A 22,416-nucleotide genomic window follows, 5' to 3' on the forward strand; every position below is an offset into this window, starting at 1 on the left:
TATGCGTATGTGATGTGCAATGATTGTGGTGTAGTGTGGCATATGTGTTTTCTGTAAATCTGTTTTCCCCTGCCTATGTGGTGTATGGCTTGTTTTTCCTACATGGTAGGTGTGATGTCTATGTACTGTTTGGTATGGTGGCTTACCTACGAGTAGGCCATTGCCATATTGGCATCCTGGAATGCTGGTTGATGGTGGAATGCCAGAATAAGTAGGCATCATGTATGCTGCCAGGGTATTTTACAAGGATGTTTGTGAAAAGCCTACGGTGGTCCACAATGGCCTGTACATTTATTGAATGGGTGTGCTTGCAGTTCCTGTATAGGTGTTCGGTTGCTGCAGTTGGCACAAGTTGGACATTGGTGCAGTCCATTGCACCCGGCACATGCGGGAACCCAGCAATTAGATAGAAACCTTGCTTGGTCTCCTGCTGCAGTTGCTGGGTGTTTGGAAAGCACATGTGATGGGGTGTGAGGCGCATGATTGCGTCCAGAACCTTTGGAAGGAAGACCGAGAAGGATGGCTGGGCGATACCGGCCACTTGTGCTCCCATTGTCTGAAAAGATCCTGACACCAGCATATGGAGGACAGTGAGGAGTTTGGTCATGGGTGGTATGTTTGTTGGAGTTGCAACCCTTGCAGTGATGTCTGGCGCAATGTGGTGCAGCAGGCGTACAATTGACTCCTGGTTCAGACGGTAAGTCCTGATGACATCTTGTTCCCTGAGCCAAAGGATGGTTGTACGCTGTTGAAAGATCCTCTCCTGCCTTCTGCGCTGCCTCTGTGGCTTCGGTGGTGGTGGAGTGACCTGTTGTCATCGCTGATGTCTGCGGCTTGTGCAAGCTGGAGCAGTAACACCTCTATGTTGTCCTGAGGGTTGCAAATGCTCCTTCTGTGTGTTTTACTTAAGTGGAAGTGTGTGGGCCTCTTTTTAACACTTGGACTGACCAAGCGTAAAATTTTGACGCCAATCGACCTTTGCGTCATTTTTTGGGTGTACTTCCTTAGTGTGCGACATTTTTGCATTGGGATGTAAATATGGCGCTGGAGGGCTAGCATCATTTTTTGGAAGGGAACACCTACCTTGCGTATCATTGTCGCAATATGACGCAAGGTGGGTTGGCGCTCCCAAAAATGAAGCTAACTCATATTTTGACGCTAGACAGGTCTGGCGTCAAAATATAAGTTAGTGCCGCTTTTGCGTCACAAAGAATAACGCAAAGGGGGCACAATCTTTTCATAAATATGGGCCATCAGTTTTCTAAATGTCTTAATTTTCTTTGACTCTCTATTTGGGGGGGTCGTAGGGAATGAATTGGAGATTCACCTTGCTGGTGGAAGCTTGTACCACCAGACTTTCTAACGCAGGCTTTTGCGTCTAAAAATCAGGGTCACCTGGTGCTGGCCTGTGGCATCTGACTACTTGTCTGTTCAATGGTGGGCAAGAACAAGGCTTAGACTAGGTGTCTATTAAGCTGTCTGTTAGGGCCTCAAATTGTAGTAAACATTTAAAAGAAGCTTGTCAAGGCTGCAAAACATCTGTAAGCACATTTTTCTTAACTTCCACAGAAGGAAGTTTTAGGTCCAGTACATCTGCTGCAGTCATATCACCAGAGTGCAGGCGTCTTCCGTTCATGGTCCAAGGGGGAAATAACTCAATAATAAGGTAAATGTCCAAACCACTGAGCTCTTGTAAATCCATGTAAAGATTTTCATCATCATAATGTTGGGGTAAGGCATCCCCGTCATATCCTTGGTCATCTTCAAAGGTTGGCTGACTCTTATCAGAGTCAGAGCAAAAGAGGTGGTGGAGCACCAGAGTGCTGCCCCGTGGTAGAGGCAATGTCTTGTCTGAATCTGATTGTTCAAGGACAGGGTGCTTTGGAATGAAGTCTGGATGCAACCATGGTTGAAGTTGAAATTATTTTGACTCAAAGCCAGATGAGTAACAAGTGATCACCCAGCGCTGGTAGCCTTGTGACCAGTGTCAATATCAAAGGAACCAGTATAGTTTTTAAAGCTGAAGTGGAAGTTGGCCCTGAAGCCGGTATGGAAAGACAGGTTTGGGAAGCACAGATGTTGCCAGGGACATCCTTGTGATTTCTCCAATTGAGAGTAACAGGATGGGGAGGAGTCCCACTTGGAATGAATTCTTGAGCTTCCACTTTGATTTGGACTTTCCTAAAGACTTCAACGGGAAAAAGACCTATCTCAGGAACAGCCTTGAGAGTGGGAATATGTCTGCACCCTCAACTTCAAATGGGAGCAGAACTTGTGCAGCTTTTTCTGCTAATGTTTGGTAATGTACAGCTTTGCTTCATGATCCTGGATTGTCTTTGGGCTCATGTAAGCACACTACCCATAAGATTGGGAGTCATGCCTTCACGCCATACACTAGACACATACATTGTGTGACTCTGTCACAGACATTTGTTTGCAACACTCCTGACTTGTTTTAAACCCTGCAGTCCTTGGAGAAGATGTAGTTCCCTTGCACACTGGTAGTAAGAAAAAGGTTTGAAGAAAAAGACTCATCTGTAGACGAGAAGAAGGTGAGAGCAGGGCTCCAGATCCGTATATGATGGTGCAGAAAGAAATGTCATGACGTGGACTGCAGAGGTGGTGCTTGTATGAAGCTTTGTTTGTCATTTATGGGGCAGAATGAGGTTGATGCAATACCCTCAAGATGCCACTACTGGTACACAAGAGCACTGCTCTTTAAACTTCCACAACTGGCACCTTGCAATATTCTAAGGGTGAGGAGTCTGTATTTAGAAGTATCCAACAGAAACACTATGCTCTAGAACCCTATGCTTGACAACTTCACTCAGCTTTGCTGGAAAAAGAATAACCAACACCAGCTTGCAAGAACATATTCATTTAACAGTCTGTAAGGCACTTTATGCCATAAACAAGAAAACACTTGATAGGGTAAACTTAAAAGGAAGCAGAACCTTGCTGTTCCCTATCCAAACCATGCTGAGACAGGTCGTTTGCTAAATTGTCTGCATCACTGAAATTAACAAATTTTTCTTCCCACAGATATCCAAATTTAGAACAAAATGCAAAAGCAGAAGATAGATGTTGAAATGTTTTGTAATGAAATGTTTCCTGTCTGATCTGAGAATGGTCAGATGGATTTCCATGACGCTGCCCTACAGATCTGTAAGTTGAAAATTCCTGGTAGTGCTACACACCCATCAGTTCCATGTAGAAAAAGTGTCCCTACTTAGAATTACTTGACTTTTCGAAGCAAGCCTTGATTCATAAAGAGACAATGCATCATGAAGAATTCTGCTTAGAAATTGCTTGCTAGAAACAAAAGTGTTGGCTTAAGGTACTGGTCTTCAAACTTCTTAATGCCGCACTCCCCCGTATAAAAATGTTTCAGAAGGACAAATATATTTCTTTCAGAATTATTCCATAAAGTCGGCAGCTCTAAACCTACTTAACAATACAAACATTGTGCTGATGCTGAATTATCCTTTTTTTAAATTAAATCAAATACATGATTGCTAACATGCTATGGGCAGCCTGGCCTCCTTGACATGTAAAAGTATCCATAGAGTGATCCTTTATCACAAATGGAGGGAGGTACTTTTGGGGTTATTTGGAGACCTCACCCCCTTTGGCTTCTAATCCCAGCCAGTAACATTGAGTGACCAATGATGTTATTAATGGCCCAGTACTGAGCCTCACTGTTTTTTCACTAATGACACAGCACTGTTTTCACCATGATGCTTCTCTTGTCCAATGCCTGGTACCCCACCCCCAAAGCCCTCTGAAATCAATTCAGTTCCCCTGCCTTAAGACCACAATTTATTTAATCCTATTACATTCTTAGAGTCAGGGCTCGAGCCATCTACTAGGCTGTGATTCTGCCACAGCTGACTGCAGGAGGTGCTGTCATAAGACCAATCGCTTTGGGTGTCTTAGATGTACAATTCAGCAAAGGGCATGCATCAGCCTGAACGCAGCAATGGGCTTGCTGGCCAAAATACCAAGAAAATGTATACAGCACTACAGGTCCAGAAATACAGACCACCTCCGGCTGTCTGATGTCACTAATCTATTTTTCAGAGCAGCAGCAGGTATCCCTGCACTTATATGTGGCCTAGGAACATCTGTACGGCTGCTGATTTGCTCATTTTGAACCATGCACAATTGAACAATCGTGGTTTGTGGACAGTTGAAGATTGTTGTGGTTTCTGGATCTATTGAATTATTACAAGAAATTGTTATGTGCACAGGTAAAGAGTGGGAAGCTCTTATTGGGTCATCAATATTGTGTAAAATGTTGTGCTCTGGACTTTCGCAACACAACTTTTATTGTTTTCCAAACCCATATTGTACCAATGACAAAGAATCACACATTTCCACGTATAGCTCATAGTGTCTGGTGTCAAAAATGGACACATTGTAATAGATAATAAGATTGTGTATGATTCTGTTGTCTCCATTTTGCAGTCTGTTCTCCAGCCCCCTCTCCCTCCATTTGTGTGAATCCTTCAAGTGGTGCTGGAACTAACAAAGGTACTAACGGGTGTAAATTATGGATTTTTGCACAGCTTGTTGTTAACACAATAAACAAGTCCCCTTCTGTTTTCCAGCTCTCCATCTCCTCTGACATGTCGGTGCTGCCAAAAGGTTGACTTTTGTGAAAGGGTTGCTATTGTCCCCAGCTGGGTTTTCACAATTAGTGGATCACACGCCAAAGTCTAGAGGTGGACAACACAGTTTGGACAAGAAACACAAAGATTAACTCACTGATAAACTTGTATGGATCTGTGAAAGAAGATTATCTGCAACTAAAGTAAAACTTGTCTCCATGTGTATAAGTTGTTTGAACTTGTATATTTGATTAAGTAATTTGAAAGAAGCCGCAATATTAAAACGTACACGTTTGCAAAGTTCAGCAATTGGAGGCTACTTACAATGCTCCCCACTTATATGCAAATACACGCAGAAGCATGAAAGCAAGATTGGTGATTGTACAACTTGAAAAAAAAGTATTGCTAAACTTTTGTGCATCTTTAAATACCATTCTACTAGGCATCATTTAGTAAAACGTGAATATTTGTTAAAAAAAATGATTAATAATGGAGAATCTGGTCAAAACGTCACAGGCACAGTATAGGCCACTTGAAAAGAAAACAGGTGGCACATTCTTAAAGAAAGTAGCAAAAGTGTACTTATGTATACTTGTCCTTGTATTGATGGAACATTCAGGCATTTACAAGAGTTTACAGAATAAGGCCAGGAAACTGTGCTCCTAGCAAACGTTTGTTATTTTCACTTTCTCATAGGCAAATATAACACGTATATTTATTTGCTCATGTGAACATTTGTTGAGCAATTGCAGATTTACTTTCCCACTGCTCCCTTTATTCTCACCCGGTAAAGGGTTTTCTCCTGCCATTGTCAGGAGTACATTTCCAACTTTTTTCCAATGTGGAAGAATTTGGAGAAGGTTTGATGTATACCCTTAAACATGTAAGTATATAGGTGTGCAGACACTTACAGGGCATTTCTACTCTGGAACTATCACTTCCCATTTACTTTCAGCTTAGAATCATATGTTCTGATTTGTGGAAAGGTTGCAAACTCAGAGCCTTGCTAGAATACAAACCCTGATATAATATAAGCACTTGCATAACCAGAGAGGCCATTATCGAAGCTCTGATAAAATGAGAATGCTGTCGTATTTTGTTACTTCACTTTTTGGCATCAAAAGGGACAACTGGATTTCTTTTCAGGACCAGTAGGAGTCTGAAGTATCATGTCCATTGGACAAGTAGATATGGTGTGAAATTCCACACCAAATCTCAAAGTTTACAGAAAACCGTGCACCACAGTTCAGACCTGTGTACTCCTGAGCCCAGGACATCAAGTACAAGGAGAGAAGGATTATTATATTGCCTTTTAGCACTTTAAATAAGAGACTAGTTGTGTCAGAAACAATGCTGCCTTAAAAAACTGAGGGGCATATTTATACTCTGTTTGCGCCAAATTTGTGTCAAAATTTTTGATGCAAATTCGGCGCAAACCTAACACCATGTTTATACTTTGACGCCCGACCCCGCGAACGTCAAAAATCAGCAGTGTGCGTCGTTTTCTGGATACGTGAAACCGCCTTGCGTTAATGACATGCAAGGTAGGCGTTCCCGCCCAAAAAATGACTAAGGCCTGTGCGCCTTATTTATACTCCTGCGTCATTTTGACGCACAGGAGGGGGCGGGCCTTAAAAAATGGCACCCAGCATGATTTGTGCCATTTTTTAATGCCTGGGTGAGGGCAGGCGTTAAGGGACCTGTGAGTTCATATCCGTGGTCTATGACCATGGAAGCAGTCCACAGGGGCCCTTCCTTGCCCTCAGGGACACCCCCTGCCACCCTCGCCCACCCGTGGAGGACACCCATGTATGGGGGGGACCCATCCCAGGTAAGTAAAAGTAAGTATTTGTTTTTTTTATGTGGCATACGGGGGCCTAACTTGGGCCCCCCTACATGCCACTGTGCCCAGTGGCCATGCCCAGGAAACAGAAGTCCCCTGGGCATGACCCTTGGGCAGGGGGGCCTGAATCCTGTCTTTGCTAAGACAGGAGTCATTTTAATGGGGGTTGTGTGTCAAAAAGTGATGCAAGTCCGGTTAGAGCCATGATTTTGACTCTAACCTGACTTGCACCATTTTTTGACGCACAACCCCCATTCTTCCCTACGCCTGCGCTGCCCGGTTAGAGTCGTTTTTTTTTTTTACTCGAACCATCCCGCAGCGCCGGCTACCGTCAATCCATAAATATGGCACCCACCTGGTGCGTTGGACTGGCGTTAGCCGGTGGTACATTTTTTGACGCAAACCAGTGCTGGCGCTGGTTTGCACCAAAAAGTATAAATATGGCCATAGGTCTATCATTTTAAATATATTTGAGACACAGTTAATTGTCCACTTTGTGTTGTACCCTGTTCTGGTGGCTCAACCTCTGTCAGACTGAACACTATAGTTGGATATACTCCGCTATTCCCATGGGTTTCTCATATGCTACTCCTCTGTAGATTCATCAGACCATAAAGCACACAGCATTGTTGGTTGTACACTTCCCATTCCTATTGGTTGCTCTTTTGCCTATCCTGATTGGACTACTCAGACAGTACATTCAGTAGCATGGCTGGCTGTATAATGCTCCTCTGCTGCTCCAAGTTGTACCATCAGATCATATAGCATGGCCTGATAGGTTTAGCCCATTCTTATGTGTTTCTCTTTTGCAGCTCCTCTGTGCACCATTTGTACCATAGAGTCTGGCTGCTTTTTTAATGTCCAGTCCCCCATGTTGCTCCTTTGCCACTTGCGTGAGGGCTCCGAGGAGAACATACTGTGCTGGGTTTGAAGTACCCAGTAATTAATCTTGCCCTGGATTATCAATACCAATGTAGGATCCGCAAGTGCAAGAACATTAATGAACACATTCCTGGCTAATGGGCAAGCTGGATGATCTAAGTCCTATGCGTAATGGGTTGGCCACCTGTAGCAAGTTGGTTGCAGAACCAAACATCTGGCGAGGCCCTGCAGCAAACCCCTAATTTAGTGCATTAAGATGCTTGTGTATCACAGCAAAAATCTGTCTCCTTTCCTGAAGAGCTCTCCTACGGCAAGGAGTAAAATGATTTGTGGAAGAAGATCATGAACTATATGAACGTGGAGCAATACATTCCCAGGAACCGAGCAAACTTCTGTATTGGTCCACCAGGATCCGCTGTTAGGGAATAGTCATGCATGGATACGGAATGCCTGGGCTTGTGGGTCTTGTTTGAAATGTTCCACTAGAGTTGTTCCTTTTTTGTTGAACTTAGATAACACCTGGCCTCAAACAATATATTTTGTTTTCGTTCCATTTGTTTCGGTCAACTTTTGAAAAATGTACGGGGTGCGATGTACTTGTTTCTTAATTCACTAAAAGGATGTCCTGCCTCTGCGATCATGCAAAAGTACCTGGCTGAGGTCTTACGCCAATGTACTAATGTTTCTATTGGATTAACCACAGAGAGTCTGCAAATCCTTGAACACAAACAAACAAAAAAGTAAGAGGCATCTGATTCGTTACAGACTCCACACATTAAAAAACAAGTCCATAACCTCTAGAAGAAAAGGAGCCCGCCATTTGGATGATACAATTTTGCAGCTGACTTAGCAGATATGAGATTCAGAGCAGTGAAGCTCAAGTTCTTTTAAACAAGCATTCGGAAAGCTAATTGGTCTCGCCTATACAATAGCTATTGGCTTTCACAATGTATTTTGCCTTATTGTACATAAGTGTGACTGCTGTTCAGCATGGCTAAATGTTAGTGCATGGAGTGTCAGAGTGGAGTGGGGGAGTAGAGTGTCGTAGAGTGGATTTGTTTTAATTTTGTAAAGTGGAGTAGGAGGAGTTGGGTGTTGTAGAGTTGAGCAGAGGGGAGTAGAATTCAGTGGTTCAGTGGCAGAGAGTGTTGTGGGGTGGAATAGGGTGGAGTGGTTTGAGGTAATGAGGTGGATTGGACTGGAGTAGAGTGGGGTGGATTGGATTGGGGTTGAGTGGGGTGGGTTAATGTAGGGTTGATTGGATTAGAGTGGGATGGGGTGAATTGAAATAGGATAAGGTTGATGGGATTTGGTTGGATTCGAGGGAGGTGGATTAGACTGGATGGGGTGGGGTGCATGGTTTGGATTGGAGTGATATGGGTGGGGTGGATTGGACTGGAGTGGGTGGATTGGAGTGGAGTGGGATGGATTGGATTCATTGGAGTGGGATGGATAGGACTGGAGTGGGTGGATAGGATTGAGTTGAATGGGTTGGGGTAGGTTGGAGTGGGGTGGATTGAAGTGGAAATGGGTGGATTGGTTTGGGTCAGAGTGGGTGAGCTAGAGTAGAGTGTGGTACATTGGAGTGAGTGGGGTCGATTGGAATGGGGTGGATTGGAGTGTAGTGGATTGGAGTAGGGTGGGGAGATTGGATTTGAGTATGTTAGATTGGATTGTGGTGGATTGGAGTGGGGTGGATTGCACTGAGGTGCGGTGGCTTGGAGTGTGGTGGGGTAGACAGATTAGATTGGAGTGTGGTGGACTGAACTGGGATGAGATGGGGTGGATTGTAGTGGAGGGGATTGGAGTGGAGTAGTCTGGCTGGATTAGCGTGTGGTGGACTGAACTGGGTTGTGGTGAGGTAGATTAGGGTACAGTGGGTGGATTGGATTAGAGTGGGTGGATCAGACTAATATGGGGTGGGTGGAGTGGACTAAATGGGTGGATTGGGGTGGGTTGGACTGGATTGGGTGGGGTGGATTGGACTGGGGTGAGATGGATTGGATTGGGGTGGACTGGATTGGGGTATATCTAATTTGGGTGGTGTGGAGTGGATTGGAGTGAGGTGAATTGATTGAGTTGGATGAATTAGAGTGGATTGGATTAGGGTGGTGTGGATTAGATTGAGTGTGGTGGAGTGGATTGGATTGGGGTGAGGTGAATTGGAGTGGAGTGGATTGTGGTGGATTAGATTGGAGTGGGGTAGATTGGATTGGAGTGGGGTATATTGGATTAGATTGGGGTGGATTGGATTGAACTGGTGTAGGGTGGATTGATTGGAAAGGGCTTATCAGAGTCAGAGCAAAAAAGGTGGTGGAGCACTGGAGGGCTGCCCGTGTTAGAGGCAATGGCTTGTCTGAATCTGATTGTACAAGGACAGGGTGCTTTGGAATGAAGTCTGAATGCAACCACAGTTGAAGTTGGAATGATTTTAACTCAAAGCGGAATCAATAACAAGTCCTCCCCAAGCGCCGGTACATTTGTGATCAGTGTCTATATCAAAGGAACTGGTATAGTTTTGAAAGCTGGAGTGGAAGTTGGCCCTGAAGCTGGTAGGGAAAGACAGATTTGGGAAGCACAGATGTTGCCAAGGACATCCTTGTGATTTCTCTGATGGAGAGTCACAGGATGGGGAGGAGTCCCACTTGGAATGAATTCTTGAGCTTCCACTTTGACTTGGACTTTCCTAAAGACTTCAACGTGAAAAGGACCTATCTCAGGAACAGCCATGAAAGTGGGAATACGTCTGCATCCTCAACTTCGAATGGGAGCAGAACTTGCGCAGCTTTTTCCGCTGATGTTCGGTAATGTACAGCTTTGCTTCATGATCCTGGATTGTCTTTGGGCTCATGCAAGCACACTACCCACAAGATTTGGAGTCATGCCTTCATGCCATACACTAGACACATACATTGTGTGACTCTGTCGCAGACATTTGTTTGCAACAGTCCTAACTTCTTTCAAACCCTTTAGTCCTTGGAGGCGATCTAGTTCCCTGGACACTCGTAGTAGGAAAAAAGTTTGAAGAAAAAGACTCAACAATAGACGAGAAGAAGGTGAGATCAGAGCTCCAGATCCGCATATGATGGTGCAGAAAGAAAGGTCCTGACGTTGACTGCAGAGGTGGTGCCTGTATGCAGCTTTGTTTGCCATTTATGGGGCAGAATGAGGTTGATGCAGAACCACAAGATGCCACTACTGGCACACAAGAGCACTGCTCTTTAAACTTCCACAACTGGCACCTTACAATATTCTAAAGGTGAGGAGTCTGCATTTAGAAGTATCCAACAGAAACACTCTGCTCTAGAACCCTATGCTTGACAAATTCACTCAGCTTTGCTGGAAAAAAGAATAACCAATGCCAGCTTGCAAGAACATACTCATTTAACAGCCTGTAAGGCACTGTATGCCATAAACGAGAAAACACTTAATAGGGTAAACTTAAAAGGAAGCAGAACCTTGTTGTCTCCTATCCAAACCATGCTGAGACAGAACATTTGCTAAATTGCCTACATCACTGGAATTAACTACTTTTTCTTCCCTATATATCCAAATTTAGAACAAAACTCAAAAGCAGAAGATGGATGTTGAAATGTGTTGTAATGAAATGTTTCCTGTCTGATCTGAGAATGGTCAGATGGATTTCCATGACGCTGCCCTACAGATCTGTTGAAGACTTGTCGTAAGTTGAAAATTCCTGGTAGTGCTACAAGGCCATCTGTTCCTTTTAGAAAATGAAATGTCCCTATATAGAATTACTTGACTTTTCTAATCAAGCCTTGATTCATAAAGAGACAATGCACCATGAAGAATTCTGCTTAGAAATTGCTTGCTAGAAACAAAGTGTTGTCTTAAGGTAGTGGTCTACAAACTTTTTAATTGCGCACTCCTCCGTATAAAAATGTTTCAGAAGGACAAATATATTTCTTTCAGAATTATTCCATAAAGTCGGCAGCTCTAAACCTACTTAACAATACAAACATTGTGCTGATGCTGAATTATCCCTTTTAAAAATGAAATCAAATACATGATTGCTAACATGCTATGGGCAGCCTGGCCTCCTTGACATGTAAAAGTATCCATAGAGTGATTCTTTATCACAAATGGAGGGAGTTACTTTGGGGGTTATTTGGAGACCTCACCCCCTTTGGCTTCTACTCCCAGCCAGTAACATTGAGTGACCAATGATGTTATTAATGGCCCAGTACTGAGCCTCTCTGTTTTTTCACTAATGACACAGCACTGTTTTCACCATGATGCTTCTCTTGTCCAATGCCTGGTACCCCATGATGGTACTGCATGAGGTGCTGTCATAAGACCTATCGCTTTGGGTGGCTTAGGTGTACAAGCAATGGGCTTGCTGGCCAAAATACCAATAAAATGTATACAGCACTACAGGTCCAGACATACAGACCACCTCCTGCTGTCTGATGTCACTACTCTATTTTTCAGAGGAGCAGCAGGTATCCCTGCACTTATATGTGGCCTTGGAACATCTGTACGGCTGCTGATTTAATTGTTCATGGTTCAAAATGAGCAATCGTGGTTTATGGACAGTTGAAGATTGTTGTGGTTTCTGGATCTATTGAATTATTACAAGAAATTGTTATGTGCACAGGTAAAGCGTGGGAAGCTCTTATTGGGTCATCAATATTGTGCAACATGTTTTGCTCTGGACTTTCTCAACACAACGTTTATTGTTTTCCAAACCCATATTGTACCAATGACAAAGAATCACACATTTCCACCTGTAGCTAATAGTGTTTGGTGTAAAAAATGAACACAATATAGTAGACAACAAGATTGTGTCTGATTCTGTTGTCTCCATTTTGCAGTCTGTTATCCAGCCCCTTCCCCCTTCAATTGTGTGAATCCTTCAAGTGTTGCTGGAACTAACAAAGGTACAAACAGGTGTAAATTATGAAGTTTTGCCACAGCTTGTTAACACAATAAACAAGTCCCCTCTTGTTTTCCAGCTCTCCATCCCAGCAGACATTTCCCTGAACCCCCTCCGCCTCTCCTCTGTCATGTCGGTGCTGCCAAAAGGTTGACTTTTGTGAAAGGGTTGCTACTGACCCCAAAAGGTTTTCACAATTAGTGAATCACACTCAAAAGTCTAGAGGTGGACAACATAGTTTGGACAAGAAAACCTAAAGATTAATTCACTGATAAACTTGAACATCCGAAAACACCTGAGTTAGAAAACTGTTTCAAGTGTGTTTCACAAACTACTTGTTGAAGTTACAGTCCCACACTATGGATCTGTGAAAGAAGATTATCTGCAACTAAAGTAAAACTTGTCTCCATGTGTATAAGTTGTTTGAACTTGTATATTTGATTAAGTAGTTCGAAAGAAGCCGCAATATTAAAACGTACATGTTTGCAAAGTTAGCAATTGGAGGCTACTTACAACGCTCCCCAATTACATGCAGATACATGCAGAAGCATGAAAGCAAGATTGGTGATGGTTTGCTTTTAAAATAAAATGTACAAAAAAAGGTACAACTTGAAAAAAAGCATTGCTACACTGCTGTGCATCTTTAAATACCTTTCCACTATGCATCGTTTAATAAAACGTCAATATTTGTTAAAAAAATGATTAATAATGGAGAATCTGGTCAAAACATCACAGGCACAATATAGGCCACTTTAAAAGACAACAGGTGGCAAATTCTTAAATAAAGTAGCAAAAGTGTACTTATGTATATTTGTCCTTGTATTGATGGAACAATCAGGAATTCACAAGAGTTTGCAGAATAAGGCCAGGAAACTGTTATTTTCACTTTCTCATAGGCAAATATAACACGTATATTTATTTGCTCATGTGAACATTTGCTGAGCAATTGCAGATTTACTTTCCCACTGCTCCCTTTATTCTCACCCGGTAAAGGGTTTTCTCCTGCCCTTGTCAGGAGTACATTTCCAACTTTTTTCCAATGTGGAAGAATTTGGAGAAGGTTTGATGTATACCCTTAAACATGTAAGTATATAGGTGTGCAGACACTCACAGGGCATTTCTACTCTGGAACTATCACTTCCCATTTCCTTTCAGCTTAGAATCATATATTCTGATTTGTGGAAAGGTGGCAAACTCAGAGCCTTGCTAGAATACAAACCCTAATATAATATAAGCACTTGCATAACCAGAGAGGCCATTATCGAAGATCTGATAAAATGAGAATGCTGTCGTATTTTGTCACCTCACTTTTTGGCATCAAAAGGGACAACTGGTTTTCTTTTTAGGACCAGTTGGAGTCTGAAGTATCATGTCCATTGGACACGTAGATATGGTGTGAAATTCCACAAACCCGAACCTGGGTAAATCAATTTTCAAAGTTTACAGAAAACTGTGCACCACAGTTCAGACCTGTGTATTCCTGAGCCCAGGACATCAAGTACAAGGAGAGAAGGATTGTTATATTGCCTTTTAGCACTTTAAATAGGAGACTAGTTGTGTCAGAAACAATGCTGCCTTAAAAAACTGAGGGGCATATTTATACACTGTTTGCGCCAAATTTGTGTCAAAATATTTGCCGCAAATTCTGCGCAAACCTAACACCATATTTATACTTTGACGCCCGACCCCACGAACGCCACAATTCAGCAGTGTGCGTCATTTTCTGGATATGTGAAACCGCCTTGCGTTAATGACATGCAAGGTAGGCGTTCCCTTCCAAAAAATGAATTTAAGGCCTGTGCGCCTTATTTATACTCCTGCGTCATTTTGATGCACAGGAGGGGGCAGCCCTTAAAAAAAATGGCACCCAGCCTGATTTGCACCATTTTTTAACACCTCGAAGGCAGGCGTTAAGGGACCTGTGGGCTCATTTCCATGGTCTCTGATCATGGAAGCAGTCCACAGGTGCCCTTCCCTGCCCCCAGTGACACCCCCTGCCACCCTTGCCCACCCCTGGAGAACACCCATGGATGGGGGGACCCATCCCAGGTAAGTAGAGGTATGTTTTTGTTTTATGTGGCATAGGGGGGCCTAACTTGGGCTCCCCTACATGCCACTGTGCCCAATGGCCATACCTAGGAGAAGGATCGTTTGGAGGTCCGGATGAGTTGGTGATGTTTGCGCATGGCTGATTTGAGGCCGGAGAAGTTGCTCACCGAGGGTTCTTGGTGCCAGGCTTTGTCAATTTTTTGGCATTCTTGTTTGGAAGACTGAAGTTCTGTGGTGAACCAGGGGGCAGTCTTGATGATGCAAGTGCTGTTTTTTATTTTGAATGGGGCGAGGGAGTCTGCAATCTTGTGAGGTTGAGGGCGGTTGTTAATCCTAAACAATGTGCCCCACTCCAGTACATCTCACTCCAATCTGCCCAATTTTAATCCAAAACAATCTGTCCCAGTCCAGTCTGTTCCAATTTAAAACAGTCTGCCCCACTGCAATCTGCTGCTCTCCAATCCAAAACAGTGTCCCCCACTCCCTTCTGCCCCATTGCAATACAAAACAATCTGCCCCACTCCAATCCACTTCCATCTGCCCCACTCCAATTCAAACCAATCTGCACCACTCCAATCTAAAACAATTTGTCCTACTCCAATCCACCCCTCTCAATCTGCCCCACTCCAATCCAAGCAATACGTCCCCACTCCAATCCAATCCACCCCACCCCAATCCAATCCAACCCACTCCACCCCACGTCCATCCAATCCACCGCACTCCAATCCAGTCCACCCTAATACAATCGGACACACTCCAATTCGCCCACTACAATCTGCACACTCCAATCCAAAACAATCTTCTCCACTCCAGTCTGCCTACTTCAATTCAAAGCAGTCTGTTCCTCTCCAATCCGTCCCACTCCAATCTGCCACATTCCAGTCCAAACCAATATGCCCACTCTAACTCAAAAAAATCTGCCCTCTACAATTCAAAACAATCCGCCCAACTCCAAACCAAAACAATATGCCCTACTTCACTCCAAAACAACCTTCCTCACTCCAATCCAATTCAATCTGCCCCTCTTTCATTCAAAAGAGCCTGCACCACTCTACCCTAACTCGAATCCCAAACAACCCACTCCAATCAAACAATCTGCCCCACTCCAATCCAATCCACCACACCTCACCCCAATCCAGTCCACCCAGATCAATCCCAATTCACCCTTCTCCAATCCTTAACAATCCACCCTACTGCAGTCCAGTTCATCACACTTCAATCCAATACAACCAAATCCCCCCAAAATTTACTCCAATCTGATCAACCCCACTATAGTCCAATCCACCCCAATCCAATCCACTACAAACCAATCTACCCCACATCAGTCCATCCCACTCAAATCCATCCTACCGCACTCCAAACCATCCCACCCTACTACAATCCATCCCATCCTACTACAATCTATCCCACCCTATCAAATCCATCCCACCACAACCCAAACCACCCCAATCCAACCCACCCTACTCTAGTCCATCTCATCTCGCTCCAGTCAAACCCACCCTGCTCCAACCCAGTCAATCCCATTCCAATACAATCCATATTATCCAGTCCACTGCTGTCCAATCCACCCACTCCAAACCAACTTAATCTACCCCACTTTGATCCAGTCCACCCCTTTCCAATCAATCCACCCTACACCAGTTCAATCCAATCCACCCCAATCTAATCCAATCCAATCCACCCCACTCCAATCTATCCCACTCCAGTCCAATCCACCACAATCCACTCCACTCCAATTCCCCTCACCCCAATCGATTCCACTGTACTACACTCAATCTAATCCACACCACCCTAATCCACTCCACTCTAATTCATCCAACTCAATCAATTCACCTCACTACAATCCACTCTACACCACCCAAATTAAATATACCCCAATCCAGTCCACCCCAATCCAATCCATCTCACCCCAGTCCATTCCACCCCACCCAATCCAGTCCAACCCACCGCAATCTACCCATTCAGTCCACTCTGACCCACCCCATATCAGTCTGATCCACCCACTCCAATCCACCCACTCTAATCTAGTCCACCCACTGTACCCTAATCTACCACACCACAACCCAGTTCAGTCCACCACACGCCAATCCAGCCAGACTACTCCACCCTAATCCCCTCCACTACAATGCACCCCACCTCATCCCAGTTCAGTCCACCGCACTCTAATTTATCTACCCCACCACACTCCATGCCACCGCACCTCAGTGCAATCCACCCCACTCCAATCCACCACAATCCAATCCAACACACTCAAATCCAATCTTCCTCACCCTACTTCAATCCACTACACTCCAATCCACCCCATCCCATTCCAATCTACCCCACTCACTCCAATGCACCACACTCTACTCTAGTCCACCCACTCTGACCCAAACCAATCCACCCATTTCCACTTCAATCCACCCCACTCCAATCTACCCCAACCCATCCAACTCAATCCTATCCACCTAACTCAATCCTATCCACCCCACTCCAATGAATCGAATCCATCCCACTCCAATCCACCCATATCACTACAATCCAAACCACCCACCTCATCCAGTCTAATCCACCTCCCTCGAATCCAACCCAATCCCATCTACCTTATCCCATTTCAATTCACCCCATCCCACTCTGATCCAATCAACCCTACATTAACTCACCCCACTCAACCCCAAACCAATCCACCCCACTCTACTCCAGTCCAATCCACCTCACTACCTCAATCCACTCCACCCTATTCCACCCCACAACACTCTCTGCCACTGAACCACTGAATTCTACTCCCCTCAACTCTACAACACTCAACTCCTCCTACTCCACTTTACAACATTCCAACAAATCCACTCTACTCCCCCACTCCACTCTGACACTCCATGCTGAACAGCAGTCACACTTATGTATAACATGGCAAAATACATTGCGAAAGCCAATAGCTTGTATAGGCGAGACCTATTAGCTTTGCCAATGCTTGTTTAAAAGAACTAGAGCTTCACTGCTCTGAATCTCATCTCTGCTAAGTCAGCTGCAAAACTGTCATCCAAATGGCGGGCTCCTTTTCTTCTAGAGGTTATGGACTTGTTTTTTTAATGTGTGGAGTCTGTAACGAATCAGATGCTTCTTACCTTTTTTTTTTTTGTGTTCAAGGATTTGCAGACTCTCTGTGGTTGATCCAATAGAAACATTACTACACTACCGTAACACCTCATACAGGTCCTTTTGCACAATCGCAGAGGCAGGACATCCTTTTAGTGAATTAAGAAACAAGTACATTGCACCCGTACATTTTTCAAAAGTTGACTGAAACAAATGGAACGAAAACAAAATCTATTGTTTGAGGCCGGGTGTTATCTAAGTTCAACAAAAAAGGAACAACTGTAGTGGAACATTTCAAACAAGACCCACAAGCCCAGTCATCCTGGTGTCCACGCATGACTATTCTCTAACAACCGCGGATCCTGGCGGACCATTGCAGAAGTTTGCTCGGTTCCTGGGAATGTATTGCTCCACGTTCAAATAGTTCATGATCTTCTTCCACAAATCATTTTACTCCTTGCCGTAGGAGAGCTCTTCAGGAAAGGAGACTGATTTTTGCTGTGATACACAAGCATCTTAATGCACTACATTAGGGGTTTGCTGCAGGGCCTCGCCAGATGTTTGGTTCTGCAACCAACTTGCTACAGTTGGCCAACCCATTAAGCATAGGACTAAGACCATCCAGCTTGCCCATTAGCCAGGAATGTGTTCTTTAATGTTCTTGCATTTGCGGATCCTACAGTGGTATTGATAAGCTAGGGCAAGATTAATTTCTGGGTACTTCAAACCCAGCACAGTATGTTCTCCTTGGAGCCCTCACGCCAGTGGCAGAGGAGCAACATGGGGGACTGGACATTAAAAAAGCAGCCAGACTCTATGGTACAAATGTTGCACACAGGAGCTGCAAAGCAGAAGCACATAAGAATGGGCTAAACCTATCAGGCCACGCTATATGCTCTGATGGTACAACTTGGAGCAGCAGAGGAGCATTATACAGCCAGCCATGCTACTGACTGTACTGTCTGAGTAGTCCAATCAGGATAGGCAAAAGAGCAACCAATAGGAATGGGAAGTGTACAACCAACAATGCTGTGTGCTTTATGGTCTGATGAATTTACCGAGGAGTAGCATATGAGAAACCCATGGGAATAGCGGAGTATATCCAACTATAGTGTTCAGTCTGGCAGAGATTGAGCCACCACAACAGGGTACAACACAAAGTGGACAATTAACTGTGTCTCAAATATATTTAAAATTATAGACCTAGGGCCATATTTATACCTTTTGACGCAAACCAGCGCAGGGCTGATTTACGTCAAAAAATGTACAGCCGGCTAACGCCATTCCAACGCACCAGGCAGGCGCCTTATTTATGGATTGACGGTAGCCGGGGCTGCAGGCTGGTTCGAGTAAAAAAAAAAAAAAGACTAACCAGGCAGCGCAGGCGTAGGGAAGAATGGGGGTTGTGTGTCAAAAAAATGTGCAAGTCAGGTTTTCAATATATACATGGCTCCTCTCGCCAACATCATCTGCCCCAACGGCCTCACCATCACTTCATATGCTGACGACACCCAGCTCCTCATCTCCCTCATGAGTAACCCATCTACCGCCAAGAATAACCTACTTGCCGGACTCCTCGCCATCGCCAACTGGATGACAGCAAGCCACCTCAAATTGAACTCGGATAAAACCGAGATCATCAACATCGGCCCCAACAAGACAGCATGGAATGACTCTTGGTGGCCAACCACCCTTGGACCACCCCCAACAACCATCACCCACGCACGCAATCTGGGCATCATACTGGACTGATCTCTCTCCATGACTCAGCAAATCAACGCCATATCATCCTCCTGCTTCAACACCCTTTGCATGCTACGCAAGACTTTGAAATGGATTCCTTTAGAAACAAGAAGAATGTCACTCATGCCCTCATAATCGGCTGACTAGACTACGGCAATGCCCTCTACGCAGGGACCACAGCCAAGCTTCAGAGAAAACTCCAGCGAATCCAGAACGCAGCCGCATGTCTAATCCTCAACCTCCCCCACCACGAACACATCTCCGCCTACCTCAGATCCCTACACTGGCTGCCCATCAACAAAAGGATCATCTTCAAAATCCTGGTCCACGCTCACAAAGCCCTGCACGACACCGGACCAGCCTACCTCAACGAACTAATCAACTTACACAAACCAACTCGACAGCTCCGCTCTGCCGACCTCGTCCTCGCTACAGACCCCCACATCCAACGCACTACCTCCGGCGGCAGATCCTTCTCCCACCTTGCCGCCAAAACCTGGAACTCCCTCCCCACCAACCTATGCAAGACCCAGGACCTCCTAACCTTCAGAAAGCACCTCAAAACATGGCTTTTTGAGCAGTAACCACCCCCCCAGCACCGTGAGACCCTACCAGGTGAGTAGTTTGCTTAAGAAGATTGATTGATTGATTACAGTGGGGCAGGTTGTTTAGTATTGTAGTGGGGAGTGAGGCAGATTGTTTTGGATTGGAGTGCAGCAGATTGCAGTGGGGCAAACTGTTTTGGATTAGGGCAGATTGTTTTGGAATGGAGTGGGGCATGTTGTTTTAGATTGGAGTGGGGCAGATTGTTTTGTAGTGGTGCAGATTGTTTTGGATTAGAGTGGGGCGAACTGGAATGGAGCAGATTAGATTGGAGTGGGTTGAGAGGATTGGAGTGGAGTAGATTGGGCTGGATTGGGGTGAGTGGTTTGGATTGGAGTGGGGTGGATTGGTGTGTGGTAATGTGGGGTGGTTTAGAGTGTACTGCACGATTATGTGTTAAAGCATCACTTAATAAATTACACATAATAGAGAAACAAAATCGCATTGCAATATTTCGAACAAGTTAATCGTCATTGGGGGGCGTGACTAGCCACCATTAAAAATGGCCACAGGCTACGAGACCTTCACCATCGCCCATGTATAATCCCCTTTAATCCGCCCAACATCCTCCCCGAGCCCGCTGTCCAGGACAGAGACTGAGTGCTGGGGGCTCTAAGACACAAAGGCAGGCTTTAAAATTCAGTGGATTAGCAGATTACAAAGAGGAAAGACTTCGGCTCTCTCGTAAGACTCCTCAGAAAATGCAGACGGAGCCCAGAGGCAGTGACGGTGCACAGGAGATGGTGAGTTGAGACTGAGTCACCGAGCGCGCCCAATTGTCCACTCCTTCTCGCCTTGGTTAGACCTGGCAGGAGCGGCGATAGAGACCCGCTTCAACGACACCAGGTGAGGAGGAGGGAGGGCGAAGCTGAGGTGGCCCTCTGGGCCCAGTGGAAGCAGTGCCCAAACCTAGCCAGGAGGCAATGGAAGAGCGCCACGCCTGGAGGGATGGACAGGTGCGATCTGTGGAAGTGCTACAGGCCCAGAGGGCGGAGAGATCGTGTTTCCCTCTCAGGTTGGCATCTCTGAGCGGGCGGGGCTTGCTCTTTGCCTCTATTTGTACCCGATTCAGAGAACTCAGAGCTGGGGGTTGTGAAAGGACAGGAGTACCTTGGAGAGGCTGATGAGGCCTCTTGAGAAGGTCGATAAAACTGGTTGTAAGCCTCTTGAGTGGTACGTGCACCTTCCCAGCTGTTCATATGCTGCCACACATTGACTGACTGGGCCTGCCTGGGGAGGACCAGTGAGACATGAGGCGGAGGTGGACGGGCCCCACTTGAGGAAAGTGAACAGAGGACTCCCCTGGAGAAGTAGTAGGTAAGAAATCGCCTAGAGACCAAAAAGCGCACGGCCTTCTGAAAAGGTGGACATAAGAACTGACGCACCACACGGAAAACAGCGGCCACAGCACTCCTCGTTGGACATGTGAGCTTGGTCCCTTGAGTTCGCCATCAGATAGTCCTTTGGTTCTAAAGGGAACTGTTATTAGAGATTTTTCTCTTTAATTTGTAAAATACGGGGGGAAGGCCTCTGGGTGTCTGTGCGGCTTGGGGCTTCGAAAATGGTGAGATGAATGGTGAGCATGGGAGAGGTGTTTCACACGCAATTATAGGGGACTAGACATGTAATTGAATGTATACATTTCTGCATTCTCACCATATAGGCGGCGGTGGCCTACCCTAATCACTAGATGTTACATTTGGGGTGACAGGTGCTCTGCAAGTTGAGGTGGTGGGTAGTTCAGAACTAACAATGCCAGGTTGCTGGGAGGGGGGAGTTGGTAGGCAATATTCTGTTGGTTTTGCTTCTTGACAGGGTGGGTTCCCTCTGAGGTCTCAAAGTATGGGTTCAGTATGGGGTCTGATACAGAAAGACACGGGGACGGGCAATATGAGGGCTCAACATAGTGTACTAGAATTCTCTGGCAAACTTGACACACGATACAACTAGGAACCTGACCATTTGCATAGGTAGTGAAATAAAGCGTACATTGGTCTTGCAACACCTGAAACGCCAGGCACCAGACCTTGTTTTGTTACAGGAGACACACTTCAAGAGTAACTATTCTGAAGCACTGGATCACTTTGGATATGTATTAAAAAGGTTGCATGCAGGCTATACTACCAACTCTAGAGGAGTGGGATCCTTATTAAAAAATCAATGGCCCTCCCCCCCCATCAGGTGTGGCACGAAACAAATGGGTGCTAAATGGCAACGAATGGAACGTAGGAGGGCACATTAAACCTCTGCTCACTGTATGTCTGACCGTGTTTTCACAATATGACCTTTCCAGAAGCAGGTGATTTACGACTGAGGCTGCCATGCGGGTCGCTGATAAGGGGAGAAGACATGAACTCAACCATGAGCGCTGAAATAGATAGCGCTTGAAGTATAGATGCATGCAAGTGAGGTGGACTACTTTCCCAGTTTATGACAGTGCTTGGTCTGGTCAACCTATGGAGAGCACATAATCCACAGACACAAATTTCCACCTATTACTCGGAGGCACACAAGCACTTTTCCTGTATAGATTAGATCTTTACATTACACACACACATGTGGCCAGTTTTGGGGTGGCCATCCATCAGGCGAGGGGGATAGCCGACCACTCTCCAGTAGAAGTCCTCTTCAAGGGCCCTACAAGAAATGTCATTTTACCAGCCAGGCTAGATCCCTTGAGCCTGCAGGACAGTGAAATACAGGGCAAATTGAGA

General features: G+C 45.2%; 1 long non-coding RNA gene across 2 annotated transcripts in view; it reads left to right on the top strand.

The window, feature by feature from the left end:
* The window catches only part of LOC138286562 (uncharacterized), a 220,674-nt gene extending 215,762 nt beyond the window's left edge, over positions 1-4,912 (top strand). For both annotated transcript variants that reach the window (XR_011202013.1, XR_011202014.1), the window contains exons 5-6: positions 4,468-4,533; positions 4,611-4,912. This is a non-coding gene — a long non-coding RNA (uncharacterized lncRNA). The remainder of the gene's footprint in view (positions 1-4,467; positions 4,534-4,610) is intronic.
* The last annotated feature ends 17,504 nt before the right edge of the window (positions 4,913-22,416 follow it).

Source organism: Pleurodeles waltl, chromosome 3_2, assembly GCF_031143425.1.
Source record: "Pleurodeles waltl isolate 20211129_DDA chromosome 3_2, aPleWal1.hap1.20221129, whole genome shotgun sequence".
NCBI lineage: Eukaryota > Metazoa > Chordata > Amphibia > Caudata > Salamandridae > Pleurodeles > Pleurodeles waltl.